The sequence below is a fragment of the Pongo abelii genome, chromosome 23 (genome assembly GCF_028885655.2).
Source record: "Pongo abelii isolate AG06213 chromosome 23, NHGRI_mPonAbe1-v2.0_pri, whole genome shotgun sequence".
NCBI lineage: Eukaryota > Metazoa > Chordata > Mammalia > Primates > Hominidae > Pongo > Pongo abelii.
This window is the reverse complement of record NC_085929.1, coordinates 12,197,284-12,209,709: the sequence shown is the minus strand read 5'-3', so window position 1 is coordinate 12,209,709 and position 12,426 is coordinate 12,197,284.

The window sequence follows — 12,426 nt, the reverse complement described above, 5'->3', positions numbered from 1 at the left end:
TGTCCACATTCTGTTCCACGTTCCATTCCACGTTCCATTCCATTCCATTCCACGTTCTATTCCACATTCCAATCCACATTCCATTACACTTTCCATTGCATTCCATTCCACGGTCTAATCCACGTTGCATTCCATTCCATTCCACTTTCCATTCCACATACCATTGCACATTCCTTTCCGAGTTCCGTTCCATGTTCCATTCCGCGTTCCATTTCACGTTCCATTCCGTTCCATTCCACGTTCCATTCCACGTTCCATTCCACATTCCAATCCACATTTCATTAGACATTCCATTCCATTCATTTCCACGGTCCATTCTGCATTCCATTCCGCATACCTTTGCACATTCCATTCCAAGTTCCATTCCACGCTCCATTCCGTGTTCCAATCCACGTTCCATTCCATTCTTTTCCAGATTCCACTGCACATTACATTCCATTCCATTCCACATTCCATACCATTAAATTCTATTCCATTCCAAATTTCATTCCATTCCACCTTCCATTCCACATTCCATTCCATTCCATTCCACATTCCATTGTGCATTCCATTAAATTCCTTTCCATGTTCCATTCCATTCCATTCCACATTCCATAACTTTGTATTCCACATTCCATTCCACATTCCATTCCATGTTCTATTCCATTACATTCCACGTTCCATTCCATGTTCCATTCCACATTCCATTCCACATTCCATTCCACGTTCCTTTCCAATGCATTCCACGTTCCATTCCATGATCCATTCCTTTCCATTCCACGTTCCATTCCACATTCAGTTCCGCGTTCCATTCCATTCCATTCCTCGTTCCATTCCATGTTCCATTCCATTCTATTCCACATTCCATTTCACGTTGAATTGCACATTCCATTTTACGATCCATTCCTCATTCCATTTCACTTTCCATTCCACGTTCCATTCCACGTTCCATTCCACTTTCCATTCCACGTTCCATGGCACGTTGCATTCCATGTTCCATTACACACTCCATTCCTTTCCATTCAACATTCCATTCCACATTCCATTCCACATTACATTATGTTGCATTCCATATTCCATTCCACATACCATTCTGCATTCCATAGAACATTCCTTTCCACATTACTTTCCTCATTATATTCCATTCCATTCCACATTCCATTCCACATTAAATTCCATTTCACTTCATATTCCATTCCACATCTCATTGCATTCCATTCCACATTCGATTCCACTTTCCATTCCATTCCAATCCACTTTCCATTCCACATTCCATTCCATTCTATTCCACCTTCTATTCCACATTCCATTCCACTTTCCATTCTATTCCATTGCACATTCCATTCCACAATCCCTTCCATACCATTCTATTCCATTGCACATTCCATTCCACAATCCATTCTTTCCATTCCTCTTTCCATTCCACGTTCCATTCCACATTCCATTCCGCATTCCATTCCAGGTTCCATTCCACCTTCCATTCCAAATTGCATTTCACATTCGAATCCACGATCCATTCCACCTTCCATTCCACGTTCCATTCCACGTTCCATTCTACGTTCCATTTCATTCCACATTACGTTGCATTCCATTCCATTGCGCATTCCATTCCACATTCCATTCCATTTCATTCTATTCCATTGTATTCCTTTTCACATAACATTCCATTCCATTCCAATCTTCTCCACATTCCATTACGTTCGTTTCCTCATTCTATTCTATTCTATTCCACCTTACAATACATTCCATTACACCTTCCTTTCCATTGCATTCCATTCCATTGCACATTACATACCGTTCCATTGCATTACACATTCAATTCCTTTCCATTGCACGTTCCAATATGTTCCATTTCACAATCCATTCCATTCCATTCCACCGCCCATTCCACGGTTCATTCCACACTCCATTACATTTCATTCTATTTCATTGCATTCAATTCCATATTTCATTCCATTCAATTCCACTCCACATTCCATTCCATTCCATTCCAAATTCAATTTCACATTCCATTCCATTGCATTCCATTCCATTCCATAATCCATTCCATTTCATTCCACATACAATTCCATTCCGTTCCACATTCTGTTCCATTCCATTCCACATTCCATTCCTCATTCCATTCTATTCAATTTCACTTCCCATTCCACGTTCCTTTCCATTCCATTCGAATCCACATTCCATTCCATTCTATTCCATTCCACAATCCATTCCAAATTCCATTCCACATTCCATTTTACATTCCATTCCACATTCCATTCCATTCCATTCCATCTTCAGTTCCACATTGCACTCCATTCCATTACATTCAATATTCCATTCCACATTCCATTCCATTCCATTCCATTCCACATTCAATTCCATTCCATTCCACTCCATTCCACTTTACCTTCCATGTTCCATTCCATTCTATTCCACGTTACACTTCACATTGCATTGCACATTCCATTCCACGATCCATTCCACATTTCATTGCGCATTCCATTTCACTTTCTTTTCCACTTTCCATTCCAAGTTCCATTCCACGTTGCATTCCATGTTCCATTTCACGTTCCGTTGCATTCCATTCCACTTTCCATTCCACATTCCATTCTACATTCCATTCCACATTACATTATGTTCCATTTCACATTCTATTCCACATAACATTCCACAATCCATTCCACATTCCATTCCATTTCATTCCACATTGCATTTCACATTATATTCCATTCCAATCCACATTCCATTCAACTTTCTATTCTACATTCCATTTCATTTCTGTCCACATTCCATTCCAAATCCCTTGGCATTCTGGTCCACATTTGATTCCACATTCCACTCAATTCGATTCCACATTCCATTGCATTCCAATCCACTTCCCATTCCACAATCCTTTCCATTCTATTCCACATTCTATTCCACATTCTCTTCCACATTCCATTCCATTCTATTGCACATTACATTCCACAGTCGTTCCATTCCATTCTTCTTTGTTTTCCACGTTCCATTCCACATTCCATTCCACATTCCTTTCCATTCCATTCCAGTTCCCATTCCACGTTACATTCCACATTCTATTCCACATTCCATTCCACATTCCATTCCGTTCCATTCCACGTTCCATTCTACATTCCATTCCACGTTCCATTCCACATTCCATTCCCTTCCATTCCACGTTCCATTCCAAATTCCATTTCACATTTCATTCCACTTTCCATTCCACATTGCATTCCACGTTCCATTCCACCTTCCATTCCCTTCCAAATTCCATTGCATTCCATTCCACATTCCATTGCATTCCATTCCTTTCCACTTTCCATTCCACATTGCATTCCATTTCATTCTATTCCATTGTATTCCATTCGAAATTCCATTCCATTCCAATCCTCCCCACATTACATTCCATTCAATTCCACATTGTGTTCTATTCCATTCCACATTCCAATCCATTCCATTGCAGATTCCATTCCATTCCATTCCACATTCCATACCGTTCCAATGCATTCCACCTTAAATTCCTTTCCATTACACATTTTTTTCCTTTCCATTCCACATTCCATTCTACATTCCATTCCATTCCTTTCCACATTGCATTGCACTCCCTTCCGCATTCCTTTCCACATTAAAATCCATTCCATTCCACATTCAATTACATTCCATTCCACATTCCATTCTATTCTATTGCATTCCACATTCCATTCTACATTTTATTCCACATTCTATTCCACATTCCTTTCCATTCCATTCCATGTTCCCTTCCACATTCAATTCCACATTCCATTCCACATTGCATTCCACATTCCATTCTATTCCACTCATCATTGCATTCCACCTTCAATTTCACATTCCATTACAATTACCTTTCAATTCCATTCCACATTCAATACCATTCCATTCCATTCCACATTCAATTCCATTCCTTTCCTTTCCACATTCCATTCCACGTTCCATTCCATTCCATTCCACATTCCGTTCCACATTCCATTCCACATTCGCTTTCACATTCCATTCCACATTCGCTTTCACGTTCCACTCCACATTACATTTCACATTCCACTCCATTCCGTTTCACATTCCATTCCACATTCCATTCCATTCCGATCCACATTCCATTACACATTTCATGTCATATTCCTTTCCATTCCATTCCACATTCCATTCCACACATTGCATTCCACATTCCATTCCATTCCATTCTGCGTTGCATTCCTCGTTCCATTCTACGTTCCATTCCACGCTCCATTCCACATTCCATTCCATTCCATTCCACATTCCTTTCCATTCCACATTCTCTTCCACATATCTTTCCACATTCCATTTCATTCCATTCCACATTACATTCCAAATTTCATTTCACTTTCCATTACATTCAAATCCATTCCAGATTCCATTCCATTCCTTTCCAATCCACATTCCGTTCCATTCCGTTCCATGTTCTATTCCATTCAACATTCCATTCCACATTCCAATGCACATTCCATTCCATTCGATTCTATTCCACATTCCATTCCATTCAATTCCACATTCCATTCCATTCCATTCCACATTCCATTCCACTTTCCATTCCACTTTCCTTTCCCCATTCATTTCCATTCATTTGCACATTCCACTCCATTCAATTGCATTTAATGTTCCATTCCATTCCATTCAATTTCACCTTCCATTCCATTCCATTGCATTCCACATTCCATTCCATTCCATTCCACATTCCATTCGATTCCGTTTCATTCCACATTCCATTCCATTCCTTCCACATTCCATTCCACATTCCGTTTCACATTACAGTTCTTTCCATTCCACATTCCATTCCATTGCATTCCATTCCATTTAACATTCCATTCCATTCCATTCCAAATACCATGCACATTCCATTACATTCCATTCCACATTCTTTTCCATTCCATTCCACATTCCATTGCACATTCAATTCCACATTCTATTCGGTTCCATTCCACATTTCATTGCACATTCCATTCCACATTACATTCCACATTCCAGTCCTTTCCATTCAAGATTCAATTCTGTTCCATTCCACCTTCCAAGCTACATTTCATTCCATATTCCATTCCACATTCCATTCCACATTCCGTTACACATTCCATTCCACATTCCATTCCATGTTCCATTCCATTCCACTTTGCATTCCACATTCCATTTCATTCCATTCAACATTCCATTCCAAATTCCATTTCAATTTCCTTTACATTCCATTCCTTTCCACATTCCGTTCCATTCCATTCCAATCCACATTCCATTCCATTCCATTGCAAGTTCATTTCCATTCCACATTCCCTTCCATTCCATTCCATTCCACATTCAATTCCACATTCCTTTGCACATTCCATTCCATTCCATCCTAATCCACATTTAATTCCATTCCATTCCACATTCCTTACTATTCCATTCCACATTCCATTCCACTTTCCATTCCACATTACTTTCCACGTTCAATTCCATTCAATTCCACATTCCATTCCATTCCATTGAATTCAACGTTCCGTTCCATTCCTTTCAATTCCACATTGCATTCCTTTCCATTGCATTCCACTTTCATTCCATTCCATTCCATTCTATTCCATTCCACATTCCGTTCCATTTCCCTTTGAATTCCATTCCACTTCACTTTGCATTCCATTCCACTCCACATTTCATTCCATTCCATTCCACATTCCATTCAATTGCATTCCTCATTCCGTTCCATTGCTTTCCACATTCCTTTCCATTCCACATTCCATTCCTTTCCATTCCATTACACACTGCTATCCACATTCCATTAAATTCCGCATTCCATTCCATTCCATTCCATTCCAAATTCTATTCCATTCCATTCCATATTCCATTCCATTTCATTCCACATTCCTTTCCATTCCATTCCACATTCCATTCCATTCCATTCCACATTCCATTACATTCAGCTTTCCATTCCATTCCATTGCATTCCGCATTCAATTCCATTCCATTCCTTTACATTTCACATTCCATTCCAAATTTCGTTCCATTCCACATTCCGTTCCATTCCACATTCGATTCATTCCATTGTTTTCCACATTCCATTCCATTCCAATCCGTTAAACTCCAAATTCCATTCCGCATTCCATTCCTTTTGTATTCCACATTCTAATCCATTCCATTCCACATTCCATTCCATTCCATTCCATATTCCATTGCATTAAATTCCACACTCCATTACACCCCATGCCACATTCCACTCCATTCCATTAGACATTCCATTCCATTACATGCAGTATTGCATTCCATCCATTAGACATTCCATTCCATTCTGTTCCACATTCCATTCCATTCCACATTCCTTTACTTTCCAATGAATATTTCTTTCCTTTCCATTCCACATTCCATTCAATTAAATTCCATATTTCTTTGCGTTCCACATTCCGTTCCATTCCATCCATTACACATTCCATTCCACTTTCCATTCCATTCCACATTCCATTCCATTCCTTTCCACATTCCATTCCACTCCTTTCCACATTACATTCCATTCCACATTCCCTTCCATTTCATTCCATTCTGTTAAACATTCCATTACTCTTTCCATTCAATTTCAAATTCCATTCCATTACATTCCACATTCCATTCCATCCCATCCCACTCCATCCCACATTCCATTCCATTTCACATTCCTTTCTATTCCATTTCACATTCCATTCCACATTCCCTTCCACATTCCATTCCTTTCCATTCCACATTCCATTCAAAATTCCATTCCACTCAATTCCACATGCTATTCCACTTTGCATTCCACATTCCATTCCATTGTACATTTCATTAGACAATCCATTCCATTCCATTCCGTATTCCATTCTACATTCCATTCCATTTCATTCCACGTTGCAATCCACATTCCATTCCACATTCTCTTCCTTATTCCAATCCATTCAATACCACATTCCATTCTACATTGCATTCCATTCCATTCCACATTCATTTTCACTTTGAAAATGAAATGGAATGTGAAATGAAATGGAATGGAATGTGGAATGGAATGGAATGGAATGTGGAATGGAATGGAATGGAAAGAGGAAAGGAAACTGTAATGGAAAGTGGAATGGAATGTGGAATGGAAAGCAATGCGACATACAAAGGAATGTGGAATGGAATGGAAAGGAATGTGGAATGGAAAGGAATGCGACGTGAAATGGTATGTGGAATGGAAAGGAGTGGAATGTGGAAAAGAATGGAATGGAAATTTGAATGGAATGGAATGCAATGTTGAATGGAATGTAGAGTGAATTGTGGAATTCAATGGAGTGGAAACTGGAATGGAATGAGAATGGAATGGAGTGGAGGTTGGAAAGGAATGGAACGGAATGTGGAATAGAATGGAATGGAAGGTGGAATGGACTGTGGAATGTTATGGAAATGAATGTGTAATGGAACAGCTTGGAATGTGGAATGGAATGTGAAATAGAACGTGGAATGGAATCAAATGCAGTAAGCAATGGGCTGGAATGGAATGTGGAATGGAATATGTAAAGGAATGGAATGGAATGTGGAACAGAATGGAATGGAATGTGGCATGGAATGGAATGGAAATTGGAATGCAATGGAATGTGGAATGTAATATGGAATGGAATGGAATGCAATATGGAATGGAATGGAATGGAATGTGGAATGCAATGGAAAGAATGTGGAGTGGAATATGGAATGGAATTTAATGTGGAATGGAATCGAATGGAATGGAATGAGAAACGGATTGGATTGGAATGTAAAGCGGAACAGAATGGAATGGAACATAATGTAATGTGGAATGGAATGAGATGCAATGTGGAATGGAATGGAATGGAATGAGGAATGGACTGGAATTGAATATGGAAAGGAATGGAATGAAAATTTTAATGGAATGGAATGGAATGTGGCTTGTAATGGAATGGAATGGAATGGGGAATGGAAGGGAATGGAATGTGGAATGGAATGGAATGCAATGTGGAATGGAATGGAATGTGGAATGGAATTGAATGGAATGGAATATTAAATGGAAAGGAATGGAATGTGGAATGGAATGTGGAATGAAATCGAGTGGAATTTGGATTGGAAGGTGGAATCAAATGGGATGGAATGTGGAAAGGTATGGAATGGAAAGGAATGTGAAAAGGAATGGAATGGAATGTGGAATGGAATGGAATTTACTGTGGAATCGAATGGAATGGAATGGAATTTGAAAAGGAATGGAATGGAATTCGGAATTGAATGTGATATGGAATGTGGAATGGAATGAAATCAGAATAAATGGAATGTGGAATGGATTTGAATGGAATGCGGAATGCAATGGAACAGAATGGAATGTGAAATGGAATCGAATTTAATTTGGAACAGAATCTAATGAAATGTGGAATGGAATGGAATGGAACGTGGAATGGAAAGAGGAATGGACCATGGAAAGGAATGCGGAACGCATTGCGGAAGGGAAGGGAATGGACAGAGGAACGGAAAGGAAGCTAATGTGCAATGGAACAGAATAGAAAGGAAAAGATAGTGGATTTTAATGAAATCGAACGCAATGGAATGGAATGGAATGTGTAATGTAATGTGGAATGGAAAGTGGAATGGAATGGAATGGAACGTGGAATGGTATGGAATGGAATGTGGAATGGATTGGAATGGAATGGAATGGAATGTGGAATGGAATGTGGAATGGAATGGAATGTGGAATGGAATGAAATGGAATGAATAACGGAATGTGGAATGGAATGTGGAATGGAATGGAATGTGCAATGGAATGGAATGGAATGTGGAATGGAATGGAAAAGAAAGTGGAATGCAATGTGGAGTGGAATGGAATGGAATGTAGATTGGAATGGAATTGAATGTTCAATGAAATCGGAATGGAATGGAATGAAATGTGTAATAAAATGTGGAAGGGAACGAAATTGAATGTGGAATGGAATGCAATAGAATGGAATGCGGAAAGGAATTTAACGGAATGTGGAATGGAATGTAACGGAATGCGGAATTGATTGGAATGGAATCTGCAATGCAACGTGGAATGGAATGGAATGAAATGGAATGGAATGGAATGGAATGGAATGTGGAGTGGAATGGAATGGAATGTGGAGTGGAATGGAATGGATTGGAATGTGGAGTGGAATGGAATGGAATGTGGAGTGGAATGGAATGGAATGTGGAGTGGAATGGAATGGAATGGAACTTGGAATGGAAGGGAATGGAATGTGGAATTCAATCGAAAGGAATGGAGTGTTTAGTGGAATGGAATGGAATGTGCAATGGAAATGAATGGAATGTGAAATGTAACGTGCAGTGGAACGTGGAATGGAATGGAATTGAATGTCGAATGGAGTATGGAAAGTTACGTGGAATGGAAAGGAATGGAATGGATTGGAATGTGCAATGGAATGGAATGAAATCTCGGATGGAATTTGGAATGAAATAGAATGAAATGAGGAATAGAATGTGGAATGGAATGAAATGGAATGTGTCATGGAGTGGAATGGATCATGGAATGGAAGGGAGAATGAAATGTGGAATGGAAGGGAATGGAATGTGGAATGGAATGAGGAATAGCATTTGGAATGGAATGGAATAGAACGTAGAATGGAACATAGAATGGAACATGGAGTGGAACGTGGAATAGAATGTGGAATTGAATGGAATGGAACGTGGGATGGAATGAAATGTGGAATATAGTGGAAACTGAAATTCAATGGAATGGAACATGGAATGGAATGGAATGGAAGGTGGAATGGAATGGAATGGAAAGTGGAATGAAATTGTACGTAGAATGCGGTGGAATGGAACGCGGAATGGAATGTGGAAAGGAATGGAATTGAATATGGAACGGTATGGATTCGAATGAGGAACAGAACGTGGAATGAAATGGAATGGAACGTGGAATGGAACATGGAATGGAACGTGAATGGAACGTGGAATGGAACATTGAATGGAATGGAACGTGAAATGGAGTGGAATGGAACGTGGAATGCAATATTTAAGGAAATGGAATGGAATGTTGAATGTAATCGAAAGGAATGGGGAGTGGAATGTGGAATGGAAAGTGGAATGGAATGGAATGTAATTGAATGGAATGTGGAATGTAATGTGTAATGGAAACTGCAATGGAATGGAATGGAATGTGCAATTGAAAGTGGAATGGAATGGAAAGGAATGTTTAATGGAATGGAATTGAATGTGAAATGGAATGGAATGGAATGGAATCTGGAATGGAATGGAATGGAATGGAACGGACTGTGAAATGCAATTGAATGTGGAATGGATTGCAATGGAATGTGGAATGGAATGGAATGGGATGTTGAATGGAATGGAATGGAACGGAAAGCAATGTGGAATGGAATTGAATGTGGAATGGATTGGAATGTGGAATGGGTTGGAATAGAAAATGGAATATAATGGAGTGGTATGTGGAATGGAATGGAAAGGCATGTGGAATGGAATGAAATGGAATAGGGAAAGAAACGTGGAACGGAATGGAACGTTATGGAATGGAATGTGGAATGCAATGTAATGCAATGTGGAAAGAAATGGAATGCAATGGAATATGAAATGGAAATTGAAAGGAATGTGGAATGGAATGCAATGCAATGTGGAATGGAATGTGGAAGGGAATGGAATGTGGAATGGAATGTGGAATGGAATGGAATGTGGAAAGGAATGGAATGGAATTAGGAATGGAATGGAATGGAATGGAATGGAATGGAAAGTTGAATGCAATTAAATGGAATGGAATGGAAGGTGGAATAGAATGGAATGGAATGTGGAATGGAATGTGGAATGGAAAGCAATGGAATGTGGAATGCAATGGAATTGAATGGAGTGTGAAATGGAATGGAATGGAATGTGGAATGGAATGGAATGGAATGGAATATGGAATACAATATGGAATTGTATGGAATGGAATATGCAATGGAATGTTTAATGGAATGGAATGGGATGAGGAAGGCAATGTGGAAAGGAATGGAATGAAATGTGGAATGTAATGTAATGGAATGGAATGTGGAATGGAATGGAATGAAATGGAATGGAATGTGGAATGGAATGGAATGGAAAGGGATGCGGAAGGCAATGTGAAATGGAATGGAATAGAATGGAATGCATTGTGGAATGGAATGGAATGGAATGGAATGGGATGTGGAATGGAATGGAATGGGATGTGGAATGGAATGGAAAGGAATGTGGAATGGAATTTAATGGAATGTGGAATGGAATGCAATGGTATTGGGAATGGAATGTAACGGAAGGCAACGTGGAATTGAATGGAATGGAATATGCAATGGAAGGCAAATGAATGGAATGGAATATGTAATGGAAAGCAATGGAATGTGGAATGGAAGAGAATGGAATGGAATGAGAAGTGGAATGGAATGGAATGCAACATGTTTTGGAATGTGGATAGGAATGGAATGCTACGTCTAATGGAACGTGGAATAGAATGAAATGGAGCGTGTAATAAAATGGAACGGAATTTTTAATGGAATGAGGAATGGAACGTGGAACAGAATGAAATGGAATTCGTAATGTAAACGAATGGAATGTGGATTGAAATAATGGAAGGGAATGGAATGTGGAATGGAAGGGAATGGAATGTGGAATGGAGTGGAATGCAATCTGGAATGGAATGGAATGTGGAATGGAATCGAATGGAATGGAATGTGAAATGGAATGGAAAGGAATGCAAAGTGGAATGGAATGGAATGGAGTGTTATGAAATGTGTAATGAAATGGGATGCAATGTGGAATGGAATGGTATGGAATGTGGAATGGTATGTGCAATGGAATGGAATGGAATGTAAAAAGATTGGAATGGAAAGTGGAATGGAATGAAATGGAATGTGTAATGCAATGGAACGGAATGGATTGGAAAGTGGAATGCAAAGGAATGGAATGGAATGGAATGTGGAATGCAATGGAGTGAAATGGAATGTAAAGAGTAATGGAATGGAATGGAATGTGGACTGGAATTTGTAATGGAATGTGGAATGCAATATGGAATGAAATGGAATGTACAATGGGATGGAATGGAACGGAATGGAATTTGAAAAGGAATGGAATGGAATGTGGAATGGAATGGAATGGACTGTGGATGGGAATGAAATGTAATTGAATGGAATGTGGAAAGGAATGGAATGGAATGTGGAATGCAATGCAAAGGAATGGAATATGAAACGGAATGGATAGGAATGTAGAATCGAATTGAATGGAATGTGGAATGGAATGGAATGGAATGGAGTGTGGAATGCAAAGTGGAATGGAATTGAATAGAAAATGGAATGGAATGCAATGGAATGTGAAATGCAATATGCAATGGAATGGAATGAAATGGGGAATGGAATGTGGAATGGAATGGAATGGAATGTGGAATGGAAAGGAATAGAATGGAATGAGGAACGTAATGGAATGGAATGGAATGGAATGTGCAATGGAATTTAATGGAATGGAATGGAGTGTGGAATGGAATGGAGTGTGGAACGAAAT